At 52.0% G+C, this 15851-nt stretch overlaps 1 protein-coding gene across 8 annotated transcripts in view; it reads right to left on the bottom strand.

Moving 5' to 3' along the window:
- LOC310882826 (uncharacterized protein) overlaps positions 1 to 15851 on the bottom strand; it is a 172526-nt gene that overhangs the window by 131588 nt on the left and 25087 nt on the right. The window contains exon 1 of one of the 8 annotated variants that reach the window (XM_083802122.1): positions 6877 to 8346. The exons of 6 other annotated variants lie outside the window; for them this stretch is intronic. The gene's annotated coding sequence lies outside the window, so the exon portion shown is untranslated. Of the gene's footprint in view, positions 1 to 6876; positions 8347 to 8760; positions 11460 to 15851 lie in introns of those variants that run through there. One more of the 8 variants, XR_014573158.1, reaches the window with a different exon arrangement.

The raw sequence follows: 15851 nt of genomic DNA, 5'->3' as shown, positions 1-15851 counted from the left end.
GCATCCCTGAGCTGCGGAAAGCATTTTATCTCAGAATCTACACAGGCGTAAGAACTACACAATTACCGTGCTCGTATCTGAACGATGCTGCGAAAAAATCCTCAAGGATGTGCATGTGTGCGCATGCATACACACAGGGATAAATGCTAATAAACAGCACTTAGCTCACGTCTAAGACTCGAGAAACATTCCATCAACTTTAAAAAAAATAAATGTGAAAACAGAACCCCCAAAATTTGCTTCTGCACAACGTAAATATCCCGACCACAAGCCCCTCGCAGTGAATTCAGGGTTAAGTCTCCGGGTTCCCGTCTGATACTCCCAGCCTTTCATCACATCTCTATGAATTTTTATTCCTGCACTCGGGGGGAAATTAAGGCTGATGGTGTCAGCACAGAGTTTGGAGCCCCATTTCGACGTTTCTCGTGCTTGGCCTGCTTAATTCAGATCCTTTCGGTTTGCTTCCCACCCCTTTAGGCGGAGGGTTTGGGGCTCCCTAATCCGCTGCGGCCGTGCCGCGGTTTCTCGGAGGTTATTTCCCACCCAGCTCCCCCCGGGCCGCCCCCAAGTTCCTCGTATCAAGGCAGGAGCCATTTTCCCTGGGCAGAAGCAGACAAATTCCTCGCCCTTTGCTTCCAGCCCGGCCGAGCCGGGAGCAGCGGCGAGCCCCAACTTTCCCTCCCCTCGCTCCCTCCGAGCGGTTCAGGAAAAGCCCGGTGCGTTTGAGATCGAACCGGGATGTGTCTGGGATTAAAGCACACACGTTCACGGCCCTGGCGGTGCTAACCAACCAGAAGAGTTATCTAACACACGATACATGTGATTGCTTGAATAATATTACAGCACACGCCGCGTCCCTTCCTCCCCGCACGCACAGCCTCCCCGCGCACACACATGGTATTTCTAATAGGATCGCTTCCCCCCCACCCCCTCCCTCCCTCTCCCCCGCTTTCACAATCTGTCGCTCTCCAATCTGCCCACTCTGCTCTATTTTCCCATCCAACATTCCCCCTCCAACACCTTCCCCTCCTCTGCAGCCCCCGGCCTTGCTCCCTCGATCTTCCCCCTCCTCGGGCGCGCTGCGATGGCATCTGGATTTTGGCTCGGTGGACATTCAGAGCACTTCGGCCGGTTAAAAGAAAAAGAAAAGGAAAGGGCAATTCTTCTCCCTGTAACTAGCACTTAAATATCACAGTGAGCAACCGGCTCTGCTAATAATCCGGTGGCTAAAATCAATTTTCCATAGCGCTAGGCTGCGTTATTAATACTCAAATCGCACTCGGTGCCTTTTATCGGAAACTTTACAAACAAGTTGGCCGTCGCCAGCTCTGATTTACAGAGGGGAAGGAACAGCAGAGGGAGGAGAAAGGCTCGGTCAGAGCTCCCCAGCAGGCTGGTAGCAGAGCCTGAAATAAATTAGGTCTCCTGGGTTCCAGTCCGGTGCCCGAGCCATTAGTCTCTGACTACGAAACAAATGCAGGGAGGCCAGCGAATGCGTAAATTGAAGCAACACTTCACTGTTCTTGCAGTCTGCGGAATAATTACTGGGTGCATATGTAGCTGGAGATGCCTGAGGCTTCGGTGATCTCAGGGATGTATTTTTACGATCCAGCCTTTCCTCTAGCCCGTCCTGCTGCTCTTCCACGTTGCAGGAACTATTTGCTCCGGCTGCAATTCGGCCCCAACCAGGCCAGGAGTTGGAAAACGCAGGCCACAGCCACATCTAGCCCAGCGAGGGGGGTTAAGGAGTTCAGGGGAAGCACGAGGCTTTAGCCAGGCCTGGCGGGATTATGGAAATAAGTATTTAATTTCCCAGAAGAGAACGAGCTTGCGGCCAGCCTGTGTGAGCCTATGCACGGACACACGCATGCACGGGGGCGCGCCAAAACCTCTTCCACGGCACGAAAGGAGGGGGAAAGGTGGAGTGGTGGCGTTTACTCACTGTGTACGGTAATAACAGTTCTCACAACGAGGAGAGAGAGATAAACGCATTTGTAAGTTCCTGCTTTTCTAAGCGGTGTGCCCAGTCTGTGGGTCCCCTCCTCTCTCCCCACGCTTTGGGGCAGCAGCGGTGAGACCTGCACGGGACGGGGGAGGCAGGGCAGGGGCCGGCCTGGGGTCCTGCAGCATGGGGAGCCCAGAGGGTTATGACGGCCTGCTCCCTTGTCCTGAGCACAAGAGCACCTACAGCTACGAAAACGTGTGCTGCCGCAAACAGAGAACAGTAAAATCAGCAAGAAATTTCTGCCATTCCCGCAGGCCAAGCAAAATCTGCTTGTAAGGCTGCTTTTACACAGGGGAAAAAAACCCAAAGCTCCTTAAAAGTCCGGAAGGCGTGAATGAAGTTCTTGTTCCCGACCTGGGCTTGCCGGTTCTGCATGGCCTCAGCTCATCCCTCCCCACCTTCTGCATCTTGCTAGGTCAAGGCTGCACCTAGAGGCTGAAGACCCCCAGCACAGCTTCCGCTTTCATTTCATTCATCCGCAGGAAGAATAAAAATGCTCGGAAAAAAAATTAAAGATGCAGAAGACCAAATCTCTTCACCTCAGTTTATATATATTTTTTTTTCTGCACTTGAACTTTTTTTTTTTTTATAAATGATTAATAAATAGGAGTTGGTACAAGTGTAGGCACAACACTTGGCTGTGTTTGCCCTACATATTTAAAAACCAGATTACTTAAGAGACTTTGTGATCTGAAATGGCCTGGAGTGAGCTGCATTTTATATGCTGCAGTGCAAAAATCTTTGATGTAATAGCATAAGGGAAAAAGAATTGTTCAAGCCCTTCCAAGTCCTCCCCCCCAGAAGTTATTTGAGAATAGCCTAGCCTTTGACTTGCTACATTTTAGGTTTAAAGCTCCTTGTAGTACCCATGCTCTTCCAGCACGCTCAACCTCATCAAAACATGCACAGCTAGTGACTATTGCCCGATTTCTCACAAATCTTACCGCAAATATGCCCCACATCACATTGTCTGCTACTACTAATTAGGAGTTTGGCCCTCATCAGGTCAAGAGTATTAAAAAATTACTGCATTGACCTCCCAGCGTAACGCTCACAGGATATTTTAAGGCTTTTCTTGAGACCCGTGAAGGAAGACGCTGATTGTATAACAAAGCTGGAATTTGGTTTAGGCACGGGGTGTGAGATGAGACCCTTAAAGAGAAGGACAAAGTGTCACGAGGCTCCTAAGGTCAGCGTGGTCCACTCAAAGAAACCTGTGAAATTTCTGAATAGGAGAAACTTCCATTTGCATCTCTTTCCTGAGGAATAACAAACAATTGGAAAGATTACAGGATATTTTGACAACAAATTTCCTTTAATCTTCATTATGAAATATAGACATTGAGAAGTGGACATCGAAATGTTTTAAACAGGGCTCCGTAAACCATTGCTTTTATTCAGCAGAGACCACAAACAGCTTTCCTGATCCACAAAATTTCTGGTAAAAAGGCAGTTCAGGTTTCCTCGCAATAGCAGCAGTGCTGACTGTCAGAAACGTGAACAAGCAGATCACCCGGGGACATTCCTTGTTCGAAACTTTGAGGATCAAGCCTCTTGCAAAGATTCCTGCGCACATCCAGGCTCCTGTACCAGGAGGGCGCCTCCTTGCCTTGGGCAAGCACAGCTTTGTAGGAGGAACCCAGGCAGAAATCAGCCACCAGAAAGGCGTGAAATGTCACAGCCGTTTTCAAAAGGGCTCCAAAGCCGAACCGAGGAGTAAAGACCTGTGCACGTGGCTCTTGTAAGCTAGCAAAAAATATTTGCAGTTCTGTACATGTGCAGATCCCTAAGAACTGGGGCAGATTTGGGAGGCGTGACATTCATCCAGCACAACGGTGCTGATCTTGTGACCGTGCCCGGATCTCTGCGAAGCTTCTGGCCACTTCCCTCTCTAAAAGCTCTTAAAGAAACCGAACTATCGGGGCAGAGGAGGGGACGCTCTCTTCTGGGTTAATAACTGCAGGGCAGTAATAATTTTTAACAATAAAGCAGAGCACCCAGAGCCACCCGAAGCCTCCACGGCCCAGGCTGCAGGATGTCCACGTGGAGCACCCAGCCCCGAGGCGTGCCACAGATCGGACGGGCTCCGCATCCTCAGACCCGCCAGAACCCGAGCAGCCCAGCTCTGAGCTGACGGGCCACACCGAGTCCTCCCCCTCCGCCCTTCGATGCCACCCAACGAACGCCCCGCACTGCTCAGCGCCTGCGGAGCACAAAGCCAGCCCCGCTCGGAGCCATCCCCCTTCAACAAGTGCACCCAGGAGGCAGGAGGAGCGCACGAGCACCCTCCTTCCCCGTGCAAACTCGCCGGCGTCCCAGCGGGGCCGCGAGCGCGCGCGTCACCTCTCCGGGAACTTGTTTGTATTCTTGGGAGAATGTTGAAAAATATCTCTGACCCCCAAACATTTACCTTTTGATCGGAGGTTTCCAATGTTGCTGTAGTGTATTAAAGCTGAGATGCTCATAAAAAAACCCTTTGTGTCAACATAGTAAATGACTCTAATTAGGCTGGTGGTGCAATGAAAATGCTTAATTCATTCTGATGAGGCAGAAGGAAGAGCTAAAATGTTTATAGACAATGGGTGAACAGGGAGATATAATGCTGAGTGCCAGCTTTAAATGCAAATTACCGCAGAAATCTTTCCCTCTCCACCATCCCATTCCTCCCCCTTCCTCTCTCTCTGTCGCCAGCACCACACTGTAATCTCCTAGTGCAGTAATTAGAAGTGAAAGGAGCCACATAGAGGGGCCTCGAAAGGCAACACTAAAGAGAATTACAGAAAAAAATACCTGCCTTTAATAGAAGACAGCACCATTTTCCAAAGCGCACCACCGCCGCAGCACTTAGCAGGGTGGCGGGATCAGGGGTGATCATTCGGAGGGGGATTACTGCAATGGGATGCAAATTTGTTGCCTTGACCCCCTCGTCTGGACCCGACTCCACCTGCAGCGGCTGCTCGGAGCGCCGGGGCCACTCTGCCTTTTGGAAGAAGGCCAGAGCAGCGCTGAGAAGCAAAGCTTTGGGAGAGGGCAAATCTCGTGGTGTTTCCTCCCCTCTGCAGAAGTGTGGAGCCGCAGGAGGACAAGAACTGCCTGCTTGGAAAAGGACAGCCTGGAAGGTGCTGAGAGAGGGTGGAAACCCTACAAGGTCACCCTTGGGAAAGGCTCTCAGCACACGTGCAGCATCCCAGCTTCTCCTGGGAGAATTTTTACATTTGGTGAGAAAGAAGAGGGAAGAGAACGAAAGGGCATAAAAAAAGGAGGGAGAGAAGATAGCCAGTGGTCAGTCTGTGTAGGATACCACTCCTTCCTCTTTGAATATGCTCCTCTGAAGCCTCTGGAATGGCATTTCCTTGGGAGTTAAAGGGAAGAAACGCTCCTGCTGCCAACTGGACTGTCTTGCATTTTAGGATCTCCTCTATCAGCACGGACACATCCTCACAGCAGCACGCAGATGTGTCTTCAAGTTCCACGTGTGGAGCCCGAGCTGAAATTGGGGTTTGTCAAATCTTCTGTGAATTAAGCTCCCTCAAGCCCTGCTTCACCCCCTTTCCCCCCCTCACCAGCACACACATCGCCCCCGGACAGCAGAAGGTCAGAGCAGGAGACCAGAGATCTGTCGGTCCCAGACTACGAGACAACCAAACTCCTAGGAAGCAGCTGCAGAAATTACATTCTGGATTGCAATCCATTAACCAAAAATACTGTCTGTCCTCCTAGCAGCCGCAGTGGAGTCAAGCTTGAGAAGAACAAGAAGGCGTGCGCGTGCCCTGGGCCACGGCCGAGGGATGAGGACTGGATTTTGCCCCCAGGAGCTGGCTGGGCCAGGGGGAAGAGGCAGCCATCGGGTGCTGGTTCTGTGGGGACCGTGAAGCTTTGTCTCCCCGCTCTAACACAGTCGGTGGAGAAAGTCACGCTGGCTCTGGGCACATCACTTAGCTCAGTGCTCATCTTTTAGGCAAGCCTGGTGCCATGTCCTGGTCCGCAGCTGGGCTGACCACAGCAGGCAACGTGGGCTTGCTGTCACCCCTGGGACTGAACCCCTGGGACTGAACCCCTGGGGGAAGCTGCAGGAGCCCGAGGTGTGCTGCTGGAGGGCAGCAGTCAGCTCCTGCTGCCAGACCACGTCACGTTACCAACTCCCAGCCACGCTGCATTTCCTGACTTAAGATATTTCCACGCGCTAAAAACCACAGAGGTGATGTCTTTTCCCCTCCCCTAAGGCAGGAGGTGCAGCCACATCCCAGAGCCTGCCCTGGGCTCAGCCACGTTCCTGCAGGACACCACGCTGCTGCACTGCAGAAGCGCAGCAGGTCCCACCAAAATCCCTCCTCTGCGCACCCATCTGCAGGACCCTGCCCTCAGCAGCACAACACAAACCTGGACGGGGGAAACCGCAAGCCTTGCCCGGCTCGGCTCGTCCATAAGAGATGCCCACGGCACCCATAGGGCCACCACGAAGCCCCATGGATGGGTGACCCCGGGGGAAGCTGCAGGAAGCGGCGGGCACGGCGTGCCAGCAGCCCCCGCTCCCCCGGGCGCGAGGCGAGCGGGAGCATCCCAGCAGCTCTTGCTCTCTCTCCCTCTCTGTGTTTGCTCAGTGAGACAGAAGCAATACCAGTTTGCAGCACAATAAACCATGTAAAGGAAGCATCAATTAACTAGAATACATGGATATAGTATTTAATTAACTGATAGGCTCACAGTTACCGGATGATGTCATGGAAACCTCGAATCTCCCGGGTGCCGCCTCACACACGCCAACTGGGGACCGGAGCCAGTGCAAATCCCGTGTAAAGTTTGAATCCCAACATTTTTAATTAAAAAGAAAAAAAAAAGAAAGAAAAAAAGATTCTGACTCTCTTAAGTACCTTTTAATCGCCCTAAACGTGCGCACGCCCTCGGTGCTGGGGGAGCCCTGGGTGCGATGGGTTTTGCAGCAGGGCAGCCGGCGGCGCTGCTCACCGCTCAAGGGCACTGCCATCAGCCACGGCTTTGGGGCAGGGAGGACGAGGAATGAGCCCGCAAGGGCTCTAAGGAACAGAAAAGAGGGAGAAATCATACCAGATGGGTTTTTCAAGGATATAACGTAATAATACACTGCATTTACGCGGTCTCTCGTATGAAGATCTCAAAGCACTTGGAGAAACCAACCCACAAATATTTTTGGCTGATTTCCTGACTCCTGATTGATGTTCTCATGCTGAGTCAGGTCTGTAGCTTCCTGCTTAGCACCTTTGAGCAGCAACCTGTTCCCGTACCGAATCACGTAACCCCCCTCAGTTTACAAAGCCCTATTTTAGTGCATCTACAGCTGGGGAAACTGAGGCAAGGGGCAGTCGGGGCCACCTGTCCAGGAGCAAGTGAGCACGAGCGGAAAGAGGTGGGAGCGGGGTGGGGAGAGCTCACCTTGAGCGTTCACTGCCCATCAGTGAGGGCAGAGGGGGCAGCCCCTGCAGCAGGGGGGACACAAGGGCTGGGCAGGGGCCTCTCCTGATCCGTCAGCACCATCTCAGCCTCCCCGACGAGCTGCTGTGACGTTCAAAGGTCTCGTTCCCAAAGCACCAGGCTGCTGCGGGTTTGGAAGTTGGATCCTCGCAGCCCGTAAGCAAACACCAACAACCAGCGAACAACGCTCCCCCCGAAGCAACGTTACCCCCCCAGCTGTAAGCATTAGCACTTCCATCCCGTTTACCACAAGATATTTGTTGCCCAACAATAATTTTACCCCAACAGCTTAAATTACGGGAAAGGTCCCGTATTAAAAACCACCAGGCTGAGACTTATCGCACGCCTTCCTTCAGCGCTCTGACAGTGGAACATTGGACTTAAATACACCCAGACAGGTAGGTAGGGTATTATCTGCTGTGAACGAAGGTGTGCCTTAGTTGTGAGTATCCATTGTCTCTGTTTATGTGCAAATTAGTTTATGGATCGTTCTTGACAGAGCTACAGCGCCCTCCCTTAAGGGCACTGCTGATATATTGCCTTTGAAAGAGAATCACAATTTATTCGTTCAAACACAGCGCTAAAGATAGATGTGCACGGGAATATTTTGAAATATTACATTATATATAAAATGAAATAGGGGGAAGCTAAATTACACAGCTATAATTACTTAGAGTTCAGGTGGCATCATAAATAATCTATTCACAACTCGCTCGGTGTTTATTATGTCACCAGAGCGATGTAATTAACACGGGATAGACGGGAGCTACACGAGGCAGATGCGTGGTGCGCCCACATCAAACACGCCGCGACGCACCTACAGAAACACACAAACACACGATGCCATTCAGGAAAATTCGTACAAAAGTGGCAAAGACCAAAGCGGCAAGCTGACAACTTTCAGCTCCTCGCCGTACCGAGTTGCCACGAGCACCTCCTTGGAACAGGCACGGTTAAACCTGAGGGCACGCTGCACAGTTTACATTGCAGAGGCATGTATAATTTTGCATTGACCGAGTTCAGGTGAGCTCTGAAATTCTCTCTCTGCTGCTCTAAAATCAGCTCCCTGGCTGTTTGAGGTCGAACTGTTACAGGGGAACAAGAAGCTGCCAAATAAAAGCTGGGATCTGCAAGTCATCCTCATCCCACCTGCATTACAAACGCATGCGTTCAGATACCCCAAATTAATTGCTTACAAATTATAAATAAGGTGTTAGGCAATAACAAAAAACTCCCAGAATATAATACAAATGAAAAAAAAAATAATAATAAAAACAGAAGACTCAATTCTGTAGCGGAATTTGCAAGCAACCATTACATTTAGTTAGAAATCACAAGATTTCTCCACTCTCCAGACTCGTTTCCAAACTCTCGACACGTGCGGTAAGAGGCACATGTATACCTGAGCACTGGAAGGAAGTTTTAGAAGCAAGTCAAGGTGCCTTTGACAGCTCAAAGGAGGAATGAGATAAGCAAGTGGCAAACTTTCCATTAAAGGCACGGAAAGGTTCGAGGAATAGGTTTTTGAGAAGGGTCGTTTGGGGTCTGACAGAGTGAGGGACTGGAAAATAACCTGCTCCTGAGTGCACGGTGTCCTTCAGTTTCAGTTGCTTGAATCACGAGAATATTTTTAGGGTCTTTGAAACTCAATTTGATTGGTGTTACTCCATTCCTGACTCACTCCTTTCCTTCCCATAACATTTTTCTGGATGCCATTTCCCTATATATTACTTTTTCTAATTTTGGTTTTGTAGCAGGGAAAGCAAAAGGAAGAAACAGAGGAGAGGGGGTGAAGCGGGTCAGAAATCAGATTTTTCCCCGCTGCATATTCCTCTTACTTTTCACTGCTGTGAGTTTATTGCAGACAGCTTATTGCATGCTCCTACATTGAGAGAGACCCGATAAAATCTACCATCAGAGTTTTCTTCCACTGCTTTCCTGGTCAAATCTGGTTACTGTAAGAGCAGGAGGACTTCTCCCCCAGCCTCGAACACTCCCTTCTCAGGAGCTTCTGATCCACTGCTACCAAAATCCCCTCCTTGGGCTCAGCCATTGCCCCCAGCCAAAGCGGAGCAAGCCCCCTGGGACCCCATCCTTCCCCGGGCTGCTCCCAGCCTCCCACAGCCTCAGCCCGGGCCACAAGCGCAAGATTTACGCAGCGGACAGGAAGACGCCAGAATAGGTCAGGCAAAACCCCAAATTCCTGAAGGTTTCGGTCAACTCAGAATTTCCCTTTCCCCGCGGCAGAGTTGCAGGTACGAAGCACATCCTTAGGAGCTCTGGCCCGTCGAGGAGCTCGCTGGTGGTCAAGGAGCCACCCCGCAGCAGCCTCGCCGGGAGGAGGTTCGGGAAGGCAGAGGTGAGCGCCGTGCCTTTTATTAAACAGCATCCGCCCTTCTTCCGGATATATTGCTTTACACTAAGTGGCGTGGATGATTTTTTCTTTTTTTTTTTTTTTTCCTTAAAGTAAAGAATATTTAATGTCATCGAAAAAGAAAAACGGCCCCTTAAATTATTTGTGGCATGTCCTCTGCGCGGCGGAGGAACAAAGCTCGCTCTCCCCGTGCGCCGCACCGGAGCTCGGGAGCAGCAGTGACAGTCAGGAAAGGATTTATGGGCCCAGGGGAGAGATCTGCTAGGGTCCTGTGGAACAAGATAAAATATTCCAGGGTTGTGGCTTTTTATTTTTTCTGTCCCTTGGAAGTAGCAGAGATGAAAGATGCAGACCCGTTTCCATGGATGGAGACCCCACCACGACACCTTCCCCTCGCAGCAGAAACACCTGGGTTTCTTGGGTTAACATCCAAGTTTCGTTTCCAGGATGTTCCTCCCTCTGTTCCTAAGAAGTTTCATGGCACAAACGGGAATTTCTAAAGGTTAAAAACAAGCTCTGGAAAAAGACAGCACAGCACACTGAGTTCCCTTCCTCTTGGGCCCTTGTGATTTTTGAGCAGGAGCTCGGAGGCCCATTTCTGATGACCATGACCCATGACCACATGCAGGGGGCATCCCATCCAGGTGTCACCGTGCACAACCATGATCCCAGCCTCAGGTTTTTAAAGGCCTTTTGCTGGCAGCTGCCTTGGGGCCAGGCTGAGCTCGGGCCTCTCCATCGCTGCTCACAGCTGGAGTGTGACGGAGAGGGTCGGGGTTATTTCTCCAGAACCTGCTCTCAAGGACCAAACCCATCTCAAGCTGTCATTCCCAAGACCTGCACTGAAAATTGGTTACAAACCCCATGGATTTGTACCAAAGGAAGGTAACCAGTGGGTTTTTAAGGTGGAGAAGAACAACATCAAGTTGCTGAACAGCAGCACCATCATTTTAGGTCTCCCCACCGTGAGACCATCTCTTCCAGACTCTCTGAGTTTATTCCTGCAGGTGGAGGAGGATCGGGGGGAAGCCCTGCACGCTGCCCCCCACCCACAAAGACAAAGGGCAAAACCTGCGCCCTGCCCCATGCCAGACCGGCCAGATGGGAGCCTGCGCTCATCCAGCAGCTCTGCAGCCACCTTCACGCGGCGCTGGGACGGAGCCAAGGAGCCCGCTGAGAGCTGCAGCAGAGGGGGCGTCAGCGGGGCACATCCGCTTCGACCGAGCCCTGAAAACACCGCTACGTGGTGAGGGTCCGAGCTGGCTGATGTCCCCGCAGCTCTGCCAAAGAAACACGAGGACAGGTCGCTGCTCGGGTACAGGTCGCTGCTCGGGTACAGGTCGCTGCCGCTTCAGTGTCACCGCAGAGAAGAGCAGTGTGTGACTGCAGGCATGTCGTCTTGGGAGCAGGATCCAAGTCTCTGATCGATCCCAAGTCCCCAGAAGGAGCAGGAGCTGCTCTCAGCAGTCAGCAAAATGTAAGTGACCACCCCGGGGGACGATCTCTGGTACAGAACACCGAGGGTTCACTCACTGCAGCAGTAATCAACACCGGCTAAAAATAATCACCCCTTCGCACGTCCTGCGAGCAGGCAGGTGCCTCCAAGGTAAGGCTCTTCACCTCGAACCACAGCTTTAACAACACAGAACAAGGTATCAAAAGGATTTGATTGCCAGCACCAACGCTGCTCACACCTACCCACCAAGCCACCCTGCCTCGTGCGCACCGCTACAGCCTGCGTCCAGCACAGCCTCGGGAGCGGGGGCAGAATTCAAGCACCTGCGTGACCTGGAGGAACTTTTGCCTCTCTCTCTTTTGCCATGGAAAAGGCCGGGAGCCACAGGCAGGTTTGCTGGCCGCCCTAAGTGAACGCCAGCATTCGCAGAGCATCTCTGCCCTCAGCCTGCTCCAGCTCTTTGAGCGCCTTTCCCAAGCCCACAAACCAAATCCCCCACCGAGGGACCGCTCTCTGAAAATCAGCGCGCCAGCAAACCGCGCATCCCACTTCCTGGTAAGGAGATTTCAAAGGCGGCCGCAGTCCCCTTCCTGCGGCAGGGAAGTGGAACTAATGACGGGGCGGTTTCGAGGCCCCGCTGGGCCAGCTGTGCCCCCCGGGCTGCCGGCGAGGCAGGCGCAGCGCTTCGGGACTGGCCCCTGCTGCCAGGGCCGCGAGGCGCCCTGGGTGCGGCGAGAGCAGCGGTAAGAGATTTGATCTTTTTATATTCATTTAGAAAGACGTTTACGGCAGGCTGACGGGAATTTCAATGCACGCCCGGCTCTCTTCCCACAGCATCCGCAGCTCCCAGGACCTGCGAGCAGAGGCGAGCTGTTCCTTCAGCACAGATGTAGGTCACAATGAGAAATTTGTTTCTCCAGCATCATCTGAGCTCTTTGCACTTTCACAGAGGTGTTCTGCTGTCTCGTCCCTCTTAAAACAGGGGCTAATAATAAAGCCTGGGGTTCACGCACGGCTCGTGAAGCCTTTCACAACGCTGTGCAGGTATAACTGCCTCCATGCCACAAAGGGGCCCGACCCTGCCATCTATGCAAGCATTGGGGCGGTTATTTCACGAGGCCAGTTTGCCCTAGGACATCGAGAGCTGCCAGGCTGCCGCACCAAGCAGTGAAGAACTGAACCAGAAACGTTCCCCACCACTCAGCACACCTGATCCCCAAACCTTTCCCAGGGTCTCCCGATCCCCAAACCCTTCCCGGGGTCCCCTGGAGCCCAGTCCTCTCCTGTCGCCCTCCGCTGCAGCCAGTCCCCATCACGGCAGCGGTTCAGATCAAGGCTAATTGTGTTTGAATCTACAGGGCACCAATTTTCCAGCAAAGGGGTTTTAATCTAACATGCAGATCTCTTGTCTCCATTCACATCACCCCAGAGGCCCATAACATAGGTCATTTGTGCATACACAATCTCGGTAATAGGATGCACAATTTTCAAACGGCTAAATCTGCGGAGAAGGAAAAAAATGTTATTACAGGAGGAAAAAGAAAAGATTAGCTCACAGGCTGAGATCATGTTTGCCAAGTTTCCACCCAGAGAATTATTCCAGTACCGAGTTCTATGCTACCAAAATAACGGGTTTATACAGCAGGCACCATGCCAGCTTTTTGGCTATAATTATAGTGTTTTCCTCTCTCAAGTTCCTTATTGATATCTGGATTATTTTTTTTCCAAAAAAAAAAAAGGAGGTGGAGAAGCGATTTTATACGTCCAACAAACCGCAGCAACACTTGATGCAGTTAAAACCAGGAAGTTTTAACAACCTGCCAGCCTCTGACTTCACAGGCAATGTCAGTGCCACCACGAGACTGGCGAGGAGCCCCAGGGATCCATTACCGGGGTTTGAAGATGTCCCCGCTCTTCCCTTTCAAGCGAGCGCCGGAGCCGCGTGCTTCATTCAGCTGCTGCTGCGCCGCACAATATTCCTTTGAGGAGATGCTTTGCAGTGACAAAATAACTGCTGACAATGTGAATACTTGGCTTCATTTTAATTTTGTTTTACATTTTCTTTGGTATGTTTTGATCCTAAAAATCTTTGGAGCGCCTTTTTTTTTTTATGGTAATAAAGCAACTATTTATACAGCACGGCGGAGCCATTTCGCTGCCTCTCCCCCCACCCCTTCCCGTTTCCCCCCCAGCCAAAGGACACGAGCTGAAGGCGCGGCGCCCTCCGTGCACCTCAACCCAGAGCAGGAGGGGAAGAGAAGCACCCTAGAAAGACTGTAAGGTCAGCAGTGACACAAAATTGGGCAATGCTTTTTTTTTTTTTGGCCAGCCATATAAGCAAACATCGAAGAACGTGATAATGTCAACGTGGCTGTTGGGGAACCCATCCGCTTCTTGTCGGAGTTGCTGGTTCCCATCCCATCTGCATCCCAAGAAGGGCAGCTGGCAGCAGCCAGTCCCAGCCCACGATGCCCTCTTTCTCAGGGATGCAGTCGACATCATAAATCCCCTGAATCAGGGCAATTACTATTTCTAAAAACCTCACCCTTGCATCTTTTATAATTCTGGGAAACTTCTCCAGCCACCACCACTACCGAAATTAAAATGCCACCGGCCCCGACTCCAGGAACAATTAGCCCGGCCGAGATGACTCCCGATAGTCTTTCGCATATAATAAGCAATATCCAATATACCTCGACGTCGTGGGGATCTCTGTAAATGAAGTGACATCTCTTGCTGGACAAAGCCTGGAAATGTTATCCTTCGGTGATAGGAATCCTAAGGGGACGGCCATTCTCCCCGGCTCGAAAGCTCCCTTAATTGTTGCAGTTGCTGGAAATTTTGAAACAATTTCCCCAGCCGCTAGGCCAAGTTGCGGCAAGCCCTTTGTCTGCCTGATGTGCCAACCAGAGGCACGGGGAGATAAGGAGAGCTGGGGGAATTGCACAGAGAGACTTACACGGCGGGAGCTCCCTCGCCCAGGCTCACTCCTCCGGCTTCGCCACTACCTCTACCGCTTATTATCATCATCACACAGCCGAAGCGAGCAGCTCCTTCGCCTCCAGCGCCTTGGGTGCACTTACATGGGAAGGACTCTGAAAACAGGACCCCGCACTCGACATTTTTTCACCTATCTCCCTTCTACCTTGGTTTTCCAGTAAAACTATACGGATTTATGCTATTTATTTCGGTATTCCAGCAGCGGAGTGGGCGTGCTGGAGGGCACCGAGCACCTCCTCGTGCACCCCTTTATTTCTCAGGAGGTGACCGCTGGGGAGCACCTGATCTCCCCAGAACAAACCGAGCCGTAACCGAAACCCGCCCTCTGGATGTAGCTCTCGGGTGTGAAGGTTGGTCTACAGTGCATTTCAAGACGGGTAACTCTTCTCCAGGAGGCTGTCACAAGCCCATTTAGTCATCCCTTGGGGGGGTTTTACACTTTAAGTGGCCCTCTCCCACCGGATCAGCCAGCAGGTCATTAGCGATGCAGCAGGGCCCCTTGGGAGGGAGCGATGTGAAACGGGGCCGCACAGCTCACAGACCTCCCTGGGGCTGGGAGAGGCCTCGTGGTCCCCCCAGACCTTCCCCCGTGCCCCAGCCGCACGCTGCTTTTTGTCACCACGGCCACACCACTCCCCGGGCACCCCAAGGGGAAGGAAGCTGCTCCTCAGCACACCGACTCCTTCCGTCACTTGTGGCCGTGTGAAGTCTCCAGGGAGCTCCACCTCAAGGCCAAACCAATGAGCCAGCTCTCCTCTACTCCCCTGGCCTCCCGATGGGCTGTTCTGCACCCCACATGGCTTTTCTTTCAACCCACACAAACTTCCCTATCAGCCTTTGCGTTCCACGCCACAGACAGCAGCACCCATCTTCCTGGTGCATTTGCATTTTAAAAGTCCCCAAAACTCCCTCTACAGGAACCTGTCTTCATAATAAACTGATTTCCCCCCTCTTTTTTAGGGTGACATCAGCAGTGGTTGCGCGAGGCTAACAGGAGCTGCCCCAACAGCCACCAGCTGTGCACGAACCAGGTCTTCCCATGCAGACCCAGGAGATGGGACCACAACGCCCATAGCTCCATCCAGGTCAGCTGAGCTAAGGCTTTTTTTGCAGCAAACTTGGCCCGTGGGTCCTAATCTGAGGCATTCCAAGGTCTCTTTTGTCCCCTCCTTACTCAATAAATGACATCCTATAGCCAAGAGCCCCACTGGCTCCACCAGGACTATCCAAGCCCAGGAGCCTCCGTAGCATGCAGGCGGCTGGGGCTGCAGCCTGCGCTCTTCCTTCAACAAAACACATCAGCTCTAAACGCAACTTGCAGCTTATAAATGCCAGGAAATTCCTCCTGCCACGTGAGTGTTTCCAGAGCGCTGTGCTGAACTGCATGGGTTCAGCTTCCTTTCAGATCCACGCAGAGACAGCTTGGCAGAAACATTTACGGGTGCTGGCAGCTCCGGCCAGGGGACAAGCAAGGTTGGGACGATGACCGTGCCCGGGTAGCTTCAGCTCTGGATCCCAAATCGTTCCTCAGAGAGCTTTCTACTAGTAACACTTGCATCTTGCTACCA

Source organism: Anser anser (genome assembly GCF_964211835.1).
Source record: "Anser anser genome assembly, chromosome: 16".
In the NCBI taxonomy this organism is placed as follows: Eukaryota; Metazoa; Chordata; class Aves; order Anseriformes; family Anatidae; genus Anser; species Anser anser.
Note: the sequence above shows the minus strand (reverse complement) of the source record. Positions and strands in the feature narration are given on the sequence as shown.